The sequence below is a fragment of the Bactrocera neohumeralis genome, chromosome 6 (genome assembly GCF_024586455.1).
Source record: "Bactrocera neohumeralis isolate Rockhampton chromosome 6, APGP_CSIRO_Bneo_wtdbg2-racon-allhic-juicebox.fasta_v2, whole genome shotgun sequence".
Classification (NCBI taxonomy): domain Eukaryota; kingdom Metazoa; phylum Arthropoda; class Insecta; order Diptera; family Tephritidae; genus Bactrocera; species Bactrocera neohumeralis.
Genome location: NC_065923.1, coordinates 3987880 through 4008285, shown reverse-complemented (window position 1 = coordinate 4008285; position 20406 = coordinate 3987880). Strand labels below are relative to the sequence as shown.

Below are 20406 nucleotides of genomic sequence, written 5' to 3'. Positions count from 1 at the left end.
CGAAAACATTTGCACACCCACAGTCAACATACTTGACGCACACACACTAACGCACGTGCAGCACCAGCACTGCGGTGGCAAGGAGCCACGTTTTATCGATTAACTTTAGCGAGGAAAAATTCTTGAGCAAACAAAATCAACAAATAAGCGCCGTAATAAAAACTTTAAAGAAAGGAAAAAGCGAAACACACACACAACCACCCACACAAACAACGAGCACACGGAGGGAGAAGGCAAAAGAAAACTGAAAAAGAAAAAATGGTTGGAAAAAAGCACGGGAAAGAATAAAAATAAGCGATAGCGGCATTAAAATCCTTGACTCCCACAATTTCGACGCGCTGTATGACACAAATACAGCGCACGGCGTTGGAGACAAGCGAGGCAGCGGGCCAAAACCGAGCGCAGAAACAACAACAATGAGGCAAAGGCGGACAACAAGATGAAATAAGTGCCAGCGAAGCGGCGAGAAAGCAGAATTGTGGGGAGAATGGGCGCTGTGGGACTGCGAGGCGGCAAAAGTATGATTACAAGCGAAACCAGTGGCACAGCGCCTGTAGGTATGCAAGAAAATATGCAAAGTAGTCCGCACACACACATGCACACAGCGCCAAGCACTTGTACAAGTCAAAGAGCAGAGCACCAATGGCGCTGAGAGTGCGAGTGTTCGCTGCGGCCACGTGGGGGCGAGGATGTGTGGGTGCGTGATAAGCAGCCGAATGCTACTTGTAGATAGACGTATGTGTATTTCGTCTGTGTGTGCGCTGCTGCGTTTTCCCTGGCAGTGTACAAATTTATGTTTGCCTGTGTTCGTGTGTACGTGTGTGTGCAAATTTGCATTGCTATATCCTTTATTACGGTAGACGGTGGAACTCAAGCTGGGTGGCTGTTTGCCTTTCCACACACACACACACACACACACATACACATACACATTTTTTGTTTGCAGTATATATACAAGCATTTAAGTGTTCTTGTCGCTAAATTTTAAATAGCAACAAGAATAATAGAGAGTGTGCCAACAACAACGGGAATAACAACAACACAATTCGTGTACATTTTTGTAGTCATAAAAGTCAGCTTAGCGCTGCACAACGTCGGCATTGTTGATAGCACTGCTAATAACGTGCAACAACCGTACGAAAAACGCCAACAACAACAACGGCAAGTGCCACGAAATATTGCGCGCCAATTGAAATCGCCTGAAAGCTGCCGCTTGCCTGCTATCGAAAGCTGGGCGCCTGCTGAAAATGCAAATGGAATGATAATGATGTGCGCGCTGCCACAGTTAGCGCCGGTGTGTGTGTGTGTGGTGATGCGAATTTGGCGAATTATTATGAAACGTCACCGTAGGGGTTGGGTCCTTTGTGGATAAAATATTTTTTCGAATACTTTTTTCGTTTTCAAATGAAAAATGAATAATTTTTGATTTCACCGCAATGGTTTGCACTTACATACACACAACTGTACATTCTCGCAACAACATAAATACATACAAGCAAATTCGTTTATTCACTTTCTGTCACTCAATTTTTCATGCAAATTTTTTAAGCATATTTTTCAAATTACATCAGCTTACACCGAGAAGAGAGCGGTGGCAAATGGGTTTAAATTTTTTTAGGTTAAGAGGAAGCAAATGAAAAATATGGTTGTTGCATATTTACATTTAAAATATTAATCTTCACAGTGCAAACCTTTGTCAAAAATAACGGAATTTATTTACCGCCAAAGTACTTGGGGTCCCTTTACTTTTAATAGCATCAAGTGAGAGTTAGAGTCTGACAAGGTTCTTGGCGAATTAGTGTGCGGAAAACTTTGGAAATTTTAATTAAATAGCGTCTGCAAGTATTCATAAGCAAATATTCCTGGTAGAATGCTTTCAAATTAATTTTGTTTTCTGAATACGTCACTTGAGAACAACTTCTTTCTAACTTGTAGGGATCTTGTAAACGGTTTTGATATAGAAGTTATGAGAATTTTCAAAAAACTGTCTAATTAATTTACCAAATTTCCAATGATCAGTCTTGAAAACCATAAAATTGATGAGTCAACCAATCAACATAGTAGTTTTGTGTACGGAATCAAATTGCTGGTGTTGAAAAGTTCAGTATGTTGCAAAAGGCCTTCGGTGATATTTATTAGTCGCGATCAAGTGTTTTTGATTCCTGAAGCACAAATTATTCAAAGAGGATCGAGAACGCATGGACGACGAACCACGTCAAGGACGACCATCAACATCAACTGATGATCAACACGTCAATAAAATAATGCAATTAATGCTTGAAAATCGACAACTAACAGTCAGAGGTCTTATTGGCAAGGTTGAATCAATGACAAACATTTGAAAAGATCAATTGGGCCTCAGAAAAGCTTGATTCCCAAATCACAAAATTTTTTCGAAAAACAGCGTTGCATTAACGGCTGTGAAACAATGCCTTCCCACTACAAGGATATTAAGAAACGTATTATTACTGGCGATAAGTCTTGAATCTATGCTTACGACTCGGAAATGGATGATGAGCCAAATTATCAACAAGGAATACTATTTGAGTGTTTTTAATCCACGATAATGCACCGTCGTATAATGCATTGATTCTTCGTGAGTGTTTCGTATAATTTTCAACAATGATCGTGCCGCAACCACCGCCCGATTTAGCTCCGAATGATTTATTCAGCAAGTCAACTGAATACAACTGAAGCGAATTGCCATGCGCATTGAGGGCTATTCCGGAAATTGACTTTAACAACTCTTCCCAGAATTGGAAAAAACGTTGACACAAGTGTATTGCGGCCAAGGGGGATTACTTTAATGGGAACGACATATGTAGATTTTGAAGAATAAATAAAGATTTTAAAATTAGAACAAAGTCTGAGAATTTTTGCTCATAGCGGTATATACTATATTATAGGAAAAAATATCACGAATTAGACTCTAAAAGCGTCCAGATGTAATAATTTTTTTAAAGAAATTCATCAGAAAAGACTTAGGTTTTCATAAGATTTTTCTAATGAAAATTAGGGTCCTTTCCGATATTAAACCAAAATAAAGTTTATTAACCAAAAATTAAAACTTTTCTAAAATTGCTAAAATGAGGCAAGAATCTTGTTAAAAACACTTACTCTTCCTAAATTGGGAAAGAGCAACGAAGGCGACCGACTTAAATAACTCAAAGAACGAGTCTGTCGGGTGACATCCTACGCTGACGAAATCGTTCTTATAGTAAAAGGAAACTATTTAAGGACCGTCTAAGAGCTATACCAAGAGTATCTCAGCGTAGCAACCAACTGGACAAATAAAAGTGGCTTAGCTGTTAACTCAAGTAATGCTGAAATGATTTTATTTACCAGAGAGTACAAAATCCCAAGCGACTCACTCCCCTTATTCGAGAGCCCGCGCCTTCAACCTTTTGTTAATGTGAAATGCCTAGGCTTTACCATTGACAGAAGACTTTCATGGAAGTCAAGTGTTGAAGAGTGCCTTATACTGCTGTAGAGAAGCTATAGGGAAAAGGTTGAGGTTGGCTTCACGGAGCCGTACTCAACCCAATAATTTTCTATGATGTATGCGTCTGATAGAGGGCACTCGAATACGCTACACTTGCTAAAAATCTTGCGGCATTACATCTCTGGTTCACTGCGGACTACAACAACAATAGCACTTAATGCCAATCTACGCGCATATTGCTGGAAAAACTGCTCTAAGGCTCCGAGAAACTAGGTATATGAAAAAGTCCTAAAAAGCTCATGCTGAAATTCTCTGAACCGTCAGTTTCATTCCTTCTCCTGGTGTTTCTCCACTCACATACCCACGAGGGATATATTGCCTGAGAGAAGCCGATTGAAAAGAGGTGTAGTGAGCTTTTTCATGGATGGGTCGGAGCTAGTGGGAAAAGTTTAAGAGCGAGTTTTCTCTCAGCCTTATACTACCGAAACTGTAGTATGTTTTAGCGGAATCGATGGAAACTGCAAGGCGGATGAACTAACCGGGGCACACGTAATCCTCTCACATCGGAGCGGTATGCAGTCGGATCTACGTTAGCACTGGTCCCATGAATGGACATTGTATAGTAAGCATTTATACTGTAAGGCTAAAATTGACAAAGTTGTATGGTAGAAGGTGAGGGGAAACATCCATGGATTCCAAATCCTAACCAAACAAAGGCGCCGGAGAGAATATTACTTGAAAAAACAACAAAATTGAAGTATTAACGAAATTTTCAATACATACTTAAATATTTTCTAAAAAAAAATTTTTTTCCTTCAGTTCCTTCAAACACCCCAGTTTCTTTATTATGTCTCAATCATGTTTGCACCCACCAATATCCGTCGCTTGTCTGGCGTTTCCTTTTTGAACCGGCAACATCTGCGCACCAACTCGGCAACAGCACAAACAATAGGAGCCGCACTCGGGCAAGTATACAAAACTGTAAGTGCGTGCATAAGCACATAAGTACGCATATAAATGCAATCATTCACACAGCCTAATAAGCTCACTTTTCGGATATTTCTGCTTAAATACATGAATATACATATATGCATGCATATTTACATATACACACACATAAACACGCAAATGTCTACCCAAGTAGCATATTAATTCGTTTCTGCGTCAGAAATAATATGAAAGAAAAGTAACAACAAGGTTGGAGCACAAGCAAAGTGTGTAAGGAAATGCATGCGGACACATAATTTCACGTACATACATACAAGTATGTATAGATGTGTATATAAACAAACAGCTAGAAACATAACCTAAGCCATAAAGCAGAAACTGGCATATTTAGTAATGCAAAAACAAAGTTCCATAACCTACATACTCTCACAAGCTAAAAGCTCGCACACTTGTGCAATGTATGTGTGTAAGTGTTATAAGCAAACATAGACGACGCTCGCCAGTCGCTCATTTGCGAAAAATTCTTAGAAGTCAAATGGAACACGGCGTGAATGTGTACTTGAGGGCACAAAAGCCGCACACTTGCTTCTGCACGCCTACAAATATGCTTCTAAATGCACACACTTGCACACATACCGCGTCCAAGGAGGTTTGTATGCGCGGCGGCCGCAATTTGCTTTGTGCCACAACTACAACAATGACAAATTAAATGCTAAAAGATGCGTTTATTTGCACTCACCCCATAGGCGCGCCGACAATCGCCTCCCACCGCTGGCTTTCACGTGGCATATCGCGCCTGGCCGGGCATGTAGCGGCGAGGCTCGCACTGTGTTACTTAATTGTGCGCTTTCACTTTGGCCACTGCTGTTTTTTTAGCTTTTTACGCAATTAACTTAATTAGAATGCGCCAGCTGGAGAATTGTGTTGTGCTCGCTTTGTAAGCGCGTTATGTTCCGAGTGCTTGAACCAAAGTGCCAAGACGACGCACAATACGTCTCGCTCTCAACGCTTTAGATGGCGTCCTCGGCTGGAAATAAAAAAAAAATGAATTAAACAATTAAAAAATTAAACGGTAGGTTAGCTGAAAAACACTTGTTCGGTGGGTATTCAAATCAAAGGCGTATACATATATACGTATGTATGTGTATGCGTATAGCATTTATTGTATAATATTTTTCAGGTATATTTAGATGATTTTTGAAAAAAATATGTAACCTTCCTAAATAAATATTCAAATTTTCAAAATACCTGTGAACTAGCAAATCCCAAACTGGTCTATGCGTGGCTTATAGGTCTACCAGATTAACCTAACCTAACCTAACACATCCCTAGGAATACTGTAAACAGTTTTTGCAATAAAGAAGAGAATGTGTATGAGGGACATTTAACAATTATATTTTCCTTCTTAAAACAAGATCTTTTATTTTCCTTTTAATTATAACTTATAACTAACTAACTAACTAATTCTTTTACATATGGCTCAAGCAGCTCACGACTTCCGGTCTTTGACCAAGTATCCTCTGGGTAGCCAAAGAACATCCGTTTGAAGGCGAGCTAAAGTGAGAAGCCGAAACATCCTCTACATAGGGTTTTGCGCTGGGTTTGGGACCTGCCACGTAAAAAACAGTGCCAATGAAAAAGACAAAACAGCCTCGGATGAGAAATGCGATGGACGGAACAAGGACTGAGGCGAGTAGGTCCTTGTGGCATTTACTACAGTGGCCATATAAAGGATATTCGGTGGATGATCGTCTTTCTCCAATCCACATCAAAGCGAACACACCTATAAGAGCTGCCCCCGCCACGATATCAAAATCGTGCTTGGCGACTTTAACGACGAAACATCCCCAAATGGATTAAGGCTGATCGACTTCGCTGGGACTCGAAATATGGTTATCTGTAGTACAAGATTCCAGCATAAGAAAAATCGCTTTCATTCTATGGAAAACACGAAACAAGTTCGATTAAAAGGATAAACTGGGGTAGAGTAATATCGAAGCGTTATGCATGTGTTTCTAACGATATATGATGATATATACGATATATAATTAACTATAGTCTTCAGCAGCAATTTCCATTTACACGTGTTTTATGGATATTCTATTTAGTTATATTTTTTCCAAGTCAAAATCGAATGGAACTAGATTTTAAAAAGTGGCTCTCGTCTATATGCCCAATAAAAATAAATTTTTTTTTTTTCAAATTATATTTTATTTAAAAATAATTATAAATATGCATAATAATTATTTTGAAATAAAATATAAATTTTTTTTGTATATTTTCTACTTTTAAGTGAAGCTGCACTGGGATAATTTTTCGTTTTTGAGTTGAATACTTTTGATACCAAAACTTTGGCCACTTTAATACAAATAATCACCGAATACCTTAAATGAATATCCACCTGTATCGCATTCGCTCCAGTACAACAAAAAAAACTAAGCAAAGAAAACCCAGAAATTTATATTTAGAAATAGCAAACGAAAATCGAGTTAGCGAAAACAAAAAAACACAAAAACAACAATGCGTGTGTAACAACAACACAAATTTGGAGCCAACAACGTGCTCATATAAGCAAATCACAGCAGTTTCTGCCGCAAGCACAACAAAACAAACACATAACAACAACAATAATAATAACAACAACAGCAGCGGTACAAACGCCGCAACTCCCTTTCATAAGCGAATGGCCAAAAATGGAATTTTATGAGTATATTTTTGTGAAGGCGCAAAAAATAGCAAATATCACAAAAACAAGAGGCAACAACAAAGGAGCTGCGCAAAATGCAAACAAAGTGTTGAGAAAAAATCAACAATGCGAAGCTGTGAGATGCGGTGCGGGCAAATAAGCAGTGCAAACAAGTTTGCGCGCTGCGAGTGAGCGGAGCGAGCGGCGCAAAAGTCAACAAAACATAAAAATAAACAAAAAAAAAATAAAACGAAAACATACAAAAAAAAAAAAAAAAAGTTTTAAAAATGTCAAAATAGCGAAATCCACAAATATTTTGGCGGCTGCATGTTTCGAAAAGCCAGGCAAACAACGGTAACAACAATGGGCAATGCAAGAAAAAAGCAACTAAAAATTAAATATACGCGCGTGCGCAACTGCAACAACATTAGAAAACACAAAACTACATTGCACGGAGTTTACAGTGTAATCACACACACACATACATAGACGCTGACGAAGTTAAGCAAACGGTATATGGTGGGCCGCAAGCCGCGCGCAGACAGTGCAGCTATAAATAAATTACATAACGCGCGCACACACGCGCGCATTGCGAGGCTGCAGTCGTGCAAAAAACAATAACAACAACAACACAGTATAGAAAACAAACTATTTGCCGTAAATATTAGAAATATTTTGCATCGAGGTTAAAATCCATAAATACCCGCGAATATGCCGAGCTATGCCGCGGATACTCAATAAAATGCGAGTCGCTCATATGTCACTCAAACTATTTCTTTTACTTCAGCTTTTCAGTCGCTTTGCTGTGGTGCAAAAACATACCTACACCACAAATAAATCTCTTTCACTTGGCCAGTTGTCGCCAAGCCGTTAACTACACCCGCTGTCGTCTGGCAACGCCAAGAAGTGCCAATCAGCGCCAGCGCCAAAAGCACAAGTTGACTTCAAAAGACATACAAACTTAATTAGCCAATCTCGAAGCGCTGGCTGGCAAATAAAATGTGTGACAGCGTGAAACCAGCTCCGCGCGTCGCGCCGGTGGACGTCAATAACGGCCGAAATGGGTACAACACCCGCAATCGGCAACAAGTAAGCGCAGCCATAAATAGCAAATGCTCAAATAAATGCACATTAAATAAATCAACAAGAGGGATGGATCGTTCCACTTCAAAGGGGGCAGGCTAATTCAATTTGTACTTTCTAAAGTCTTTAATTGAGACGCTGCGGTGATGCCTCGTTCTGGACCCCAAATCTTCTTCGTCTTACTGGCATATACACCGCTTACGCGGCTATAGCCGAGTTAACAACAGCGCGCCAGTCGTTTATTCTTTTCGCAAGGTCTTGGCAATTGAAGATTCCAAGCGAAGGTAGGTCCTTCTCCACCTGGTCCCTCCAACGGAGTGGAGGTCTTTCTCTTCCTCTGCTTCCCCCGACAAGTACTGCGTCGAATACTTTCAAAACTGGAGTGTTTTCGTCCATTCGGACGACATCACCTAGCCAGCGTAGCCGCTGTCTTTAAATTCGCTACCCTATGTCAATGTCGTCGTATATCTCATACAACTTTTCGTTCCATCGAATGCGATATTCATAATAATATCTTTCGTTGAACCTTTTTCTCAAAAACTCGTAACTTCGACTCATCAGATGTTGTCATCGTCTATGCCTCTGCACCATATAGCAGGACGAGAATAATGAGTAACTTATAGAGTTTGGTTTTTGTTCGTCGAGAGAGGACTTTACTTCTCAGTTGCCTACTCATTCCAAAGTAGCACCTGTTGGCAAGAGTAAGTGGGCCCCAAATAACTAATACTAAAAGAGGTTCCTCCAAAGGACTCCCATCTATTTCCAATCTATTTGAAGGAAACACAATTTTTCCATGAAATGGACACTCTCAGTAAGATCTGAATAAACATAAACTAAATTCTTCCATCATTCGTTCCGCCTTTGATCATCTCCGCGTCCAAGTCTATAGGAAAAGTAACCTGAAACTCTTCGACATTTAATCTTTCACTTCCTAAGGGACATCACTACTATAGCGTACTATTCACAAAAAAGTATTTAGTAGTGAGAACGACAGAGTTCCAAGGTAATTTTTGCTGATTAGGAACTAGATAAAAAGCGTGACCTTCGGCGGTACCCTAGTTAAAAACGAGTTGGTTTAGGTTTTTGGCAATATTTGATATCAAGCGACTCCGATGTCGTCTTACTAACCTATCACAGTTATTCAATCAGTATATATGTATATTTAAAGAGCTGCATAGACTCCGGAAATACATTGCATTTCAGTTCTTTGTCTTCAAAGAATTCTCTTCTCTCGACTACGATATGACCCTTTCTAATATGTCCATGTCACATATGAACTCTCTGTTACATTCTAGCCGTTAGTTTGGGCTCTCGGAAATACTATCTCGCAGGTCCGAAACAGTTTTATAATATTACTAGGTAAAAATAAAATTCTCCGAATAATTTCTTTGCCAGAAGTCACTTCCGAAATATGGCAATTTTCACGAGTCGAATTTTGAAACTTGAAGCAGGCTAATTTCCATGATATGCCCCATAACTACGCTAAGTTAACTTATTTATTTCAACCAACAAGATTGTGTATGGAATGCTCCATAAACTCGCAGATTTGCATTCGGATATCTGCATACATAAATATCGCCGTCACCGCCAGCGGCACAGCAAGTCACCGCTTTGGCATGCCATAACTGTATAACTACCATAGCTAATAGCAGCGAGCTACTGCCTGGTGGAGCAGCTTTGTGCCACTGTCACGCCAGACGACAGGTTAACATTTTATGCAACTACTGCTTTTATTGTGCATAATTCCGAATTAAAAACCATTCAAAGCATTCAACAAATTACACGCTCGACGCCGCTAAGCGTCCAAAGCAAACATTGTGAAGTCAAACGGCAGCGCCAAATGTAATCAATGGCAAGCTGGCGGCACTAGACGACGGCGCACACCATACACACACGCATACGTATGTCTGTCTGCATGTGCTTATATTTAAGTATAAATCAGTAAATTAGTGGCAGCCGCAGCGACAGTCGCGCTGAGCTCAGCGTGGCTGTGAGTAGGCAGCCGCCAGACGCTATCAGATACGCGCAGATACAATGCTCAGATACTTTTAATTTAGCAAATGACGCCGTTAATGTCAACACATGGACGCGACGACGGACGACCAAAAGGCAGTCGAAAAAGCGAGGCGGAAAGCCCGAAATCAAGCAGCCGCAAGCGTTGTGTTGCCACTGAATATTTTATTGAGCAGCCGTTTGGTTCGAATATTTGGCAAATGTGAATAAGGAAGACTTGTTGCGGCTTCTTGTTATTGTTTTTTTCGTGTTTTTGGATCACACTTTACATAGCATTCAATATTTCATAATAGTTTGTGATAATTCATAGGAAAAAACGACGTAACCTTGGTGGTTGGCTAAGGTTTGAGTACATACTGTTCTATTTTGAAGGAGAATTGCAGTTCTGAACTATTTTTCACTCAAAAATGTGAGTGATTCGCGCTTAAGCCTTAAAAATGTGTGGTTGTAAAAATGGACTTTTACATATCCACTTTTGAAAGCTCTCCATTTTTACTGTTTTTATACCCTGAACAGGATATATTAAGTTTCCACGCTGCTTGTAATAGCCAGAAGTAAACTTTGGAGACCTTATAAAAAATATATATAGAAACAAGCTGAATCGTCTGTCCGTCTATCTACATGTTATATACGCGATTTAGAATTTCAATTTTTTATATATCGCTCAGAAAATCTTCCCAAAGACCTGGATATTTGTCGAAACCGCTATGCTATATATAGCTGCCATACAAACTGAAAGGGATCCGAATCAATAGATTCAAAAAAAATTGGCATGGGTTATTTTCTAAGGCAAGTGTGCAATCTTCGAATAAATTATAAAATTCATGAGGAAAAAATTGTTTCTTTAAAAAGATCAACTTTTAAAGGCTAATATCTTTTAAACTTATTTCCTACAAGATCGACAAAACCAAATATGCTTTCCAAGCAGTTGGAAGCGAGATACGAACACTTCTATCTGATAATAAAAAAAACCAGAAAACCTTTACGTGGAGAACCAATTCTTCAAAGTACCAAGCGAAAAAATAATTTTTGCTTTTTTTTTGGACCCACCCTAAATATATGTACATATATGAGACAATTGAATACTGGGCATAATTTTTCAGGCTAAAAGAGATTAGCCCGTGTAAATTTTATGGGTCTTTCCAATTTTTTTTTTCAACTTCAACCACGAATTACTACATTCAGAAAACCAGTTGAACGTTAGGGAAACACAAAACCCAAAAGCACCAAAAACTTTCAATTAAACAAAAAATAGAGGAGCTATCCAGTTTGTTTAGACACTAAAACTCGAACTTGAACCGCTTTGCAAAGCAAAACACCAAAAAAAAGAGTTATAAATAACTCTCCAAACCATAAAGAGCGAACGCCAACAACACTGTCGCTGGAGAATTTATGTGGGAAGCACTGCCGAAATAAACTAAAATGTGTCGGCGAAACAAAGCAGTGATTAGACTCGAACAAATCTCGTTTATGTAGATATCCCATTATTTGCATAAATTATTAAAATATCGCGAAAGAATGGCAAAGAAGCGCGGTGCGAAAAGAAATTGCGATAAAATCGCGCAGAAACTTTAACTTAACGCGCCAAAAAGGACCAGTTCCAGCAGCTCAAAGCAATACAGCGACATAAATGCCCGCGTGCGCTAAAATTTTAAAACCAAAAATTATATGATTTCATTTTAAGGTTTTTTCATATTAGAAGAAGAGAAGAGAGAGACGAAATAAATAGGCAGAAGCTGTGCGTCTATGAAGTTTGACCTTCCTCTTATCTGCGGTTATCTATTTCGAATCTATTTCTATTTATTACCAGCTACCAAATTGACGCTCCAACAACAATGCAACGCGCTGTTTACACTAAACCGTTATATAGGCACAACAAATGGTAATTATAATTAACACTCTGTTGGCTACCCTAGACAGAGATAAATTAATTGATTTGCATACAAATTTCGTGTTAATGGTTATGTAGCACATATAGTTATTCGTTGGCACACACACACATACATATTAATATATTTATCGAGTTCGTTAGCATAACTGTTCAGAGGCTTCCCGCTGTCCTCCCAGATAATTTTCATGTAATTTATGTGCTTTTTTATCTATTTATATACAAAGCGGTTTCAGTTTCACTAATTTTTCGCGGCGTTTGGACCACCCTGTTAAATGTGAACAAGCAAATTCCAAATTGTTAGATATTTTTGGAGAAATGCCGCGTTAAATGTTGGAATGTTCGCTAACCACATTTGAATTACTTTGTTTTATAAGCAACAGTGTTTCCCAAACTGTTTAACATAGGGCTGTACGACACCTTACATCATTTCGAGACCAACTACATATAATTCGTTTCTCTATCCTATTTCTTCCTATAGTTATGACAATTTGTAGTTTCCATCCAAAAGAACTCCGTTAGCTTGGCGGTCAAGTATGAATCAAGCCAATTTTATCTTTTGGCTAAGTGCGCCATCTTCAAATGCGTTTTTCTCGAAACTATGTTTATGAAGTCGGTTTGCAAGATTTTTCGAGAACCACTCAAACAATATTCATGATTTTTTTTCGATTAAAACCCTTTGAAAAAAAAATGTCGCGGAATTTTCACTGAAGCTTTCATTTTTGTCGGCAAAAAATCCACTTTTCATTTTTTTCCTTCATCGATGTGCTAAGTTCAGGTTTTAACTAAAACACGTATTTTTTCACTTTAAATGATCCTGAAAGGAGTTATCTTACCAACGCGCGCAAATCTTTTTTCGCAGGGTCACCGGAAATGGCGTCGCAATGGCAGAGTTTAAATTATTTTACCCGAGGAAACCTATGTAACCCCTTAACCGGTCTTTCAATGAGGCCGAGCGATGTTTCACAGCATGGAAAATTATTTTATCCTGTCGAAGTCGGTGGTATTTCGATGAACGATCGTTTCAAATACATCGCTTGTTATCGGCAGCGTTTTCCATTATTAGTTTTATCCATTTGGAGAATCACATGATACAGCACAACCCTCCGAACTCACCAACTACGTGATGGAATTGCCTATTTTGATTTGTTTTGCTTTGGTTAGTTGTCCAGGTTTCACAAATGATTTTTTGCGTTTAAGGTTGTTGTAATGGAACCATTTCTCTTCCCCTGCCATAATCCAATGCAAAAACAACTTTTTTGTAGTGTTCGCTCAGAGCCAAAGAATCATTTCAAAATTCTATGACTCTCATACTCAACCAGTGAAGAAGAACCCTAGCAAAAACACCTTTTCACAAAGATCGACACTTTTGCTTACAGTTCAAATGAATGACTAAACTGAAAAAGACTCACAAGGCAGTAGCTTTCCAGCGCATGTTCTGAGTAATGGAACAATGGAATAATAACAAGTGAAGCCATCTCCTAGTCATCCGCACGAGAAATATTTGGGCTCTCTGGTTAGAAGTTTCTCGACAAACCGCACGAATATAGACCTAATATTTCAACTATTTATTGAAGAAAAACTTGACAATCCCTGACTGGTGTCACACTCTCACTCACTCGCTCATTGATTAGCTTATCTCGCCAAGTGTTTATGTAGCCATTTGCCAGCGTTTTGCATAATTACTAAATAAGCTCAAAGTCTGTTGGACAAGTTATTTATGAATATTTTATGCTAAAGTAAATCAGCTAATCATGAATTCAACGAATTCATTGAATTTCGGCCCATTGTTTAATTTCGTTGCGGCCGAGTGAATCGCGCCTTCTGCAGCCTTTAAAAATGTGTTAATTTGATCGTAATATGAAGCAAACTTTTGGTTATTTTTGATTTATTCTAACCGGATTTGGTTGGTGAATGCCATTAGCACTGGTAATTTATGTTTACCTCTTTATGTTGTTGTAGTTGTTGCACACTTAAATATATAATGTTGCTGATGCCGCTAATAAAATATTATACAAATTTGGACAAACACATTTGTGCTCGGTAATGTAATTTGTTAAACACAACTCTTCTTTCTTTCATAAATATTTATTATATTTATATTTAGTAATTAATGGGCGCTATTGCGGCGATGGAGGCTCGTAAATTTTATTAATAAAATAGTGATTTTATGAAAATTTATTTCTTCATTGTGGGATATTTAAAAACGTATAAATAAAATTTTGACGGCACTACAAAAAGAATTTGTCGGATTTTATGTGCGCAATTTATTAATGACGAGTGCGTGCATTTATGAAGGCGCAAAACTTATATCTTGTTATTTTTGAATGAAAATATTTTAGGTATGTTGTGGTTGTAGTTTTGATTCAGATTTCTCCTAATTCAATAATCAATATTAGATATTGACTTTGTTTTCTAGAGTTACCCCTCATAAATTAAGGTTATGCAGGCTTTTGGTACAAAAGCAAGCATTGCTTAGAAATGTAGCTAATAGCCAAAGTTAAAATACCACAATGTTGTTTTAGAGAACTAATAGATCTTTGGAAAACAAGTCTAGTTCTGCTCCGAAAGATTTTAACGCACATATAAAGCAGTTGAAAGGAGAAATCGAAAAACATGTGAATAGTTGACAGAAAGCATGCTATGACGGACCTAAGAATAAAGCTAAGTAATAAGTTCCCGGCTATAACAGCGTAAGTGGTATTTACTCCAAAAAAGAAGAAGAAAAAGCTCTCCTACTTGTATCGATGATAAAGGAAAAGCATGCCATATCAAGAGAAGAAAATTTCATCAACTCAGTCGAATAAATATTTGGATAACATAAATTAATGACACGTAATAAAAGTATACAAATCTGCGATAGAAATAAAAGAAATTTTGGAAGTAACTCGACTTCGTTACAGGAAAAGTCGGTACAAAACGTCTGCAAAAATACCAATAATTGCTGAAGCTTCGAAAATCAGGGTCAAACATTTACTAATATGATATCTAAACTATAGGACTTTTATACCGCGCCATGGATAACGGATACCTGGATATACGGATATACAGATATTCGAGTAATATGGATATTATAGAATTCGGTGGCCAGAAGATCATCTTTTGTACTTAAACAAAGGAGTGATATAGACCCAAAAGAGAAGCTGTAGGTCAATGAGCTTAATGAAGGAATATACTCATCACCACGGTTTCAAATAATGCACTTAAAAATAATTTAATTAATATTTAAAACAAAACTTTTTCTAATCCCAAATAATATACCGAATTGAAAAAGAATTAATCCCAAATACGGGATTAAAAAACAAAAATGGTCAAAATAGGATTAAATTTGTATATCCTGAACTGGGTATACTGAGTTTGCAGCGATGTAAGTAATACCCAGAGGGAAACGTCGGAGACACCATAAAATACAAATGATCAACATGAGTTGGGTCGATTAAGCCATGTTCGTCCGTCGGCCTGTCTGTATATACACGAACTAGTCTCTCAGATTTTGAGATATCGATCTGCAATTTTACACGCTTCTTTTTCTCACCAAGAAGCTGCTCTTATCGTTCTACTATAGCATACAGCTGCCACACAAACTAAACGATCAGAACAAAGTGCTTCAATGAAAAACTTTTTTATTTGACCAGGTGTCTTCACGACTTAGCACGGTTTGTTGGCCAAAATCAACGCTATAAGAGGTATATGATATTACATAATATGATATTTTCCAGATCGGACTACTATAGCATATAGCTAGCATACATTCTGAACGATCAAATTGAAGTTCTTATATGGATAATTTGTACTTGTGAAGAGTATTATAGCTTCGATGCAACCGAAGTTAACGTTTTTCCTTGTCCAGGATATTGGAATAGAAATTGAATCTGCTTTTAATCCAAAGTTTTTAAACTAAAAAAAAAAGTGTAATCTTGCACAAGTATTTGTAAGGCTATGGGGCCTTAAGACCATTGCGAGTATCCGGAGATAACAAACACACAAAACAAAACTAAGTTAATTAAGTTATTTGCGTATCTTTACAGTATTTTTACATAAGATCAGATTCCTATTCTAAATCCCTTGATGGAATACCTTTGCTTTGGCGCTTTAAGACATATTTCTTTTTCAAAATATATGCTTCAATGTCTTCTCATCTGAGATAAATATTATTACACTTTCGCGCCAGATGAGATCTTCGAGCGAAATTATATTTAAACACTGGCAAATAACCCGACTGAACCCACAACTATACAGAGGAATGCGTAGAATCATGATATAATCAGATTCTGGAGAAGAACACTTCCGATTCTAAGTAGTCATAACTATTTGGTCATTCTGTCCTGATCTGCAGCCATTAAGCGCCAACAAAAACTTGGTCATAACGGATTTTCAGAGCTGAGCGACAGCAACTTGAGATTTCGCATGAAAACATTCCTTCAGACTTTATACTTTTAAGTAAAGGTTTTCAACCGAAAATATAATCACACACCAAATTTATGAGGATTTTATATAATTTACATAAAATAAACAATAATTGTGATACTCACAAAGAAAAAAATGCAACCATGTATGAATTTGGGAAATATACAGTTATAATGTACACAATATAAGCACACACATATTATTTTTTAATTAACTAAAAGCCATATGACCACACTTAAAATATGTGTAAGGTTGAAATGTCTAAGTTGGTCTTACTTCTTTCGCAAATGCAAAAGTAATTTCACTTTGAGCACAAATTTTGCGCAACTCCCACAAAAAACTTTACCAATATAGTCGAACTTTAAATAGCAAACACAATCCACACACACACACACACACACATGTACATACATACAAACATTCGCACTCACAACTACAACCAGGGTAACAAATAACAGCAAACACTGACAAGTAAATAAGATCACTCATACGCACTGGCTGCCACTGCAGCAAGATTAACGAAGAAAATCAAAAAAAAAAAAACTAAAAGTAAAAACGAAAATGAAACTAAAACGAAGAAGATTTTATGCAGACGACAAACAACAACGCGAACAAAACTTATCGTATTTACTGGCCAAATGGCCAAATTGTAAATTAACTCAAACAAGTCTACGCCACACTGAGCACACACAGCGCAAGCACAACCATACACACACACAGAGCAAATGCACATATGTGTGTGTGTGCGTTTGTAAGCAGCCAGCAGTCGACAAGTGGGCGACGACAAACAGTTGGATAACTTCGTTGGCATGCCTGTGTTGTATGGCACACAGACACACACTGCTCACTCAGGAGCTTCTCCGAAATACAAAAGCGTACAAAATCATGGCAAAATAATTTTCCAAACTTTTATGTCGCTCACACCAAACCAACGCTACCCAACTAAATATAATAGCAACAACAATAACAACAACAACCATGGCGAATATAAAGCAAATGAAAATTCCAATGTAATATGAACAAATTCGTAACTAAAAGCCAACCGAGGGACCGAAAAAGCGAGCACATAAACCACTAAGGGCAACACATACATACATACAAACAACACACACATATACACGGAGCCATAAACCCATAACTACAAACCAACATATAGAGACAACAAAAATAGGGAATGGCCAAATTCGAGCTGAAAATGAATATAAATAAACTACAAATAGCATAGGAGAAAAAAAAAATTTAAAAAAAACAACAACAATAAGCCACAAGACACTGGCAGTGCTATAAAAAGCGTCACAACATTCACATAATGGCAACAACAATAGTATTAAAAACCGCTGCCAGCAAGGCGTCTACGATAAGTCGGGTGTCAGCGACGAAAGGACTTTGCCATAAAAGTCGCCAACATGCCACCGGCAACCTGTGGCAAGCAAACTGTCACAGACATAAGGGATGAACGCCGAGAAGCGCTATTTGGAACGATTAACGGTATTCGGTTTGGGTGACTAAGCACTCGTCGATTTAATAGAATTACGCGAAATATTGCAGAAAGAATACTGTCGTAGATTGCTTATACTCGTAAGAACGACCTCGGACTTACGACGTATGAATTATGTTTGTGTTATAGAAACGATTCATGGCCAAGATGAGAATTATATCAGTCAACGGATGAAGACACTTTTTCGGACTATTGTTTATTAGTGCGATCTAGAGTAGGCTGCGATAAAATAAATCTCACTAATGTCAATTACCTAACCATTGGGTTTTAAATCAATATTTTCAAAACCAAATTATGTGAAATATCCTCTTTATACTTTAGAAAATCTACTCGTTTCATTTCTGTTTTCTGTTCTGTTGGTTTTGGCCATATATACACATAAACTACATACAAGGTGCGTTCCAAAGTGAACAGGGCTTAGAAAAAAACAGAACAAATGGGTTCTTCGGCAAAATAAATTTATTTTATTCAAAATAGCCTCCCTCTGCTTCAATACAGCTTTATGCACGGTCCAAAAGCATGTCAAACGAGTGTTTTAGCTCGTTGGCAGATATAGCCTTTTGAATGGCCTATACGTCTGCATAACGCTTTCCTTTCATGGGCAAAAGCAATTTTCCGAAAAGCTTGTTTCTGCGGAACAAACCGTACACACACCTTTCGTAACCCCAAATGTTCGGTCAAAATATGATAAATCGATATTTTGGAGTTGTTCAATTCCATTTGCTTGAATTTCAATGATGATTTCGGCTGATTTTTGATGAATTCACGCACAGTTTCGATGGAATTTCCGGTGATCACGGATTTTGAGTGGCACGCATGTTGATCGTCATTCATGTCCACACGACCACTTTGAGAAAGTTGAAACCACTTGTGTACTCTGCTACGGGTTAGGCAATCATCGCCATAAACTTGTTTCATCAATTGAAACGTTTCGGTAAAAGTTTTACCAATTTTAAAACAAAATTTAATGTTCGCTCTTTGTTCGAAGCTCATTTTCGCACCGATAACACAAACATACTGACACTTAAAACGCAATAACTTCACTTTCAATCTATGAAATGTCATGAAACTCTTACTGGACAATCGATAAAGATAGCTGATTCTAACGCACTAGTCGACATATAGATGGCGCCAACAGGGGACGCTATACATACAAATATTATTGGAGCTTTTTTTACAAAACTCGATAGAACCAATGCTTTCTTGCATCTTGTATTATTACTACTTAAAAATTGGTAAAATCAGCTAGGGATAACTGTATCGTCCATAAGTATAACACCATTATTCTAATTTGATTGAGCTCTGTAAAAAATAATACTCCAAAAGCAAAGCTACCAATGTTCAACAAGTTTTGTCGTTTAATAAGAAAAACACTTTATGATTCGTACACTTTATTATTCAGTATAATCTCCCAGAATATTAATACACTTGCTCCAACGAGCATCCAATCTGTGGTTCCCATCCTTGAAGTGTGAATTCGGAAGGTATTCAAAATACGCTTCAACAGCCGTTATGACATCTTCATTTGCTTGCCACGCATACATTTTTTGAGTTTTGGCAACAAATGGAATGGGGGCTGCTCCAACAATTCGAACTTTAATTCATGGATTTTAGCCATTGTCAAAATGCTCCTCTCGCTTCCCAAAAAACTGATGCCATAACCTTCTTAGTTCGATTCACGAACTCGTTTCGAAGCCAAACAACCAGGTTCACACCACTCTTTAGCCTCTTGTTTTGATTCAGGATCATGGTGATAGACCCAAGTCACATCCTCAGGATGAATCGATGCACAAAATCCACTTTATACTTTTTAAAACGCTCCAAATGTTGCAAAGAAAGTCGCATTCTAATGTGTTTTTGTTCCATTGTGCACACAGCTTTCTAAGACCCAAAATTTCTTTTAAAATATATGTGCCTAAATGAGATATGTAGAGCGTCTACTAAATCTCTCTCAGTCAATCGACGATCTTCCAACACCATATCCTGTATTTTGGCTATAATTTCTGGTGTTAATACGCTTTCTGGACGTCCTTCACGTGGATCGTCTTCAAGGCTTGAACGACCACGTTCAATTTCAGCGACACACCTTTCTACTGTTCTAATTGTAGGTGAACAATCATTACACACTTTTAAAATTCGTTCGTGATTTTCTTTTGGTGATAAACCTTCCAAAAATAACTGTGACTGTGACCGGTCACACAAAGAATGAATTGACAGATTGAAATGAAACTTCACATACGTTCATATGAAGAGTGTACCAACAAAACAAAAAAAAAATTGGGCTAGTACTCGTAGCAACGCTCTCTCTTATCGAACGATAAAACTTATTGAACAACCTGATATAAGATCATTCGGGGTATCAACGCCAATGCGAAGGTTCAGCGTGTGTACTGTTCCGCCACTTCGAATATTGAATAAATAAGATGCTCGAACTAAAATAG

General features: G+C 37.8%; 1 long non-coding RNA gene across 2 annotated transcripts in view; it reads right to left on the bottom strand.

The window, feature by feature from the left end:
• The window catches only part of LOC126762051 (uncharacterized), a 234454-nt gene that overhangs the window by 147917 nt on the left and 66131 nt on the right, over positions 1-20406 (bottom strand). Inside the window, exon 3 of one of the 2 annotated variants that reach the window (XR_007667412.1) lies at positions 5130-5417. The exons of the other annotated variant lie outside the window; for it this stretch is intronic. This is a non-coding gene — a long non-coding RNA (uncharacterized LOC126762051). The remainder of the gene's footprint in view (positions 1-5129; positions 5418-20406) is intronic. 2 annotated transcript variants of the gene reach the window in all.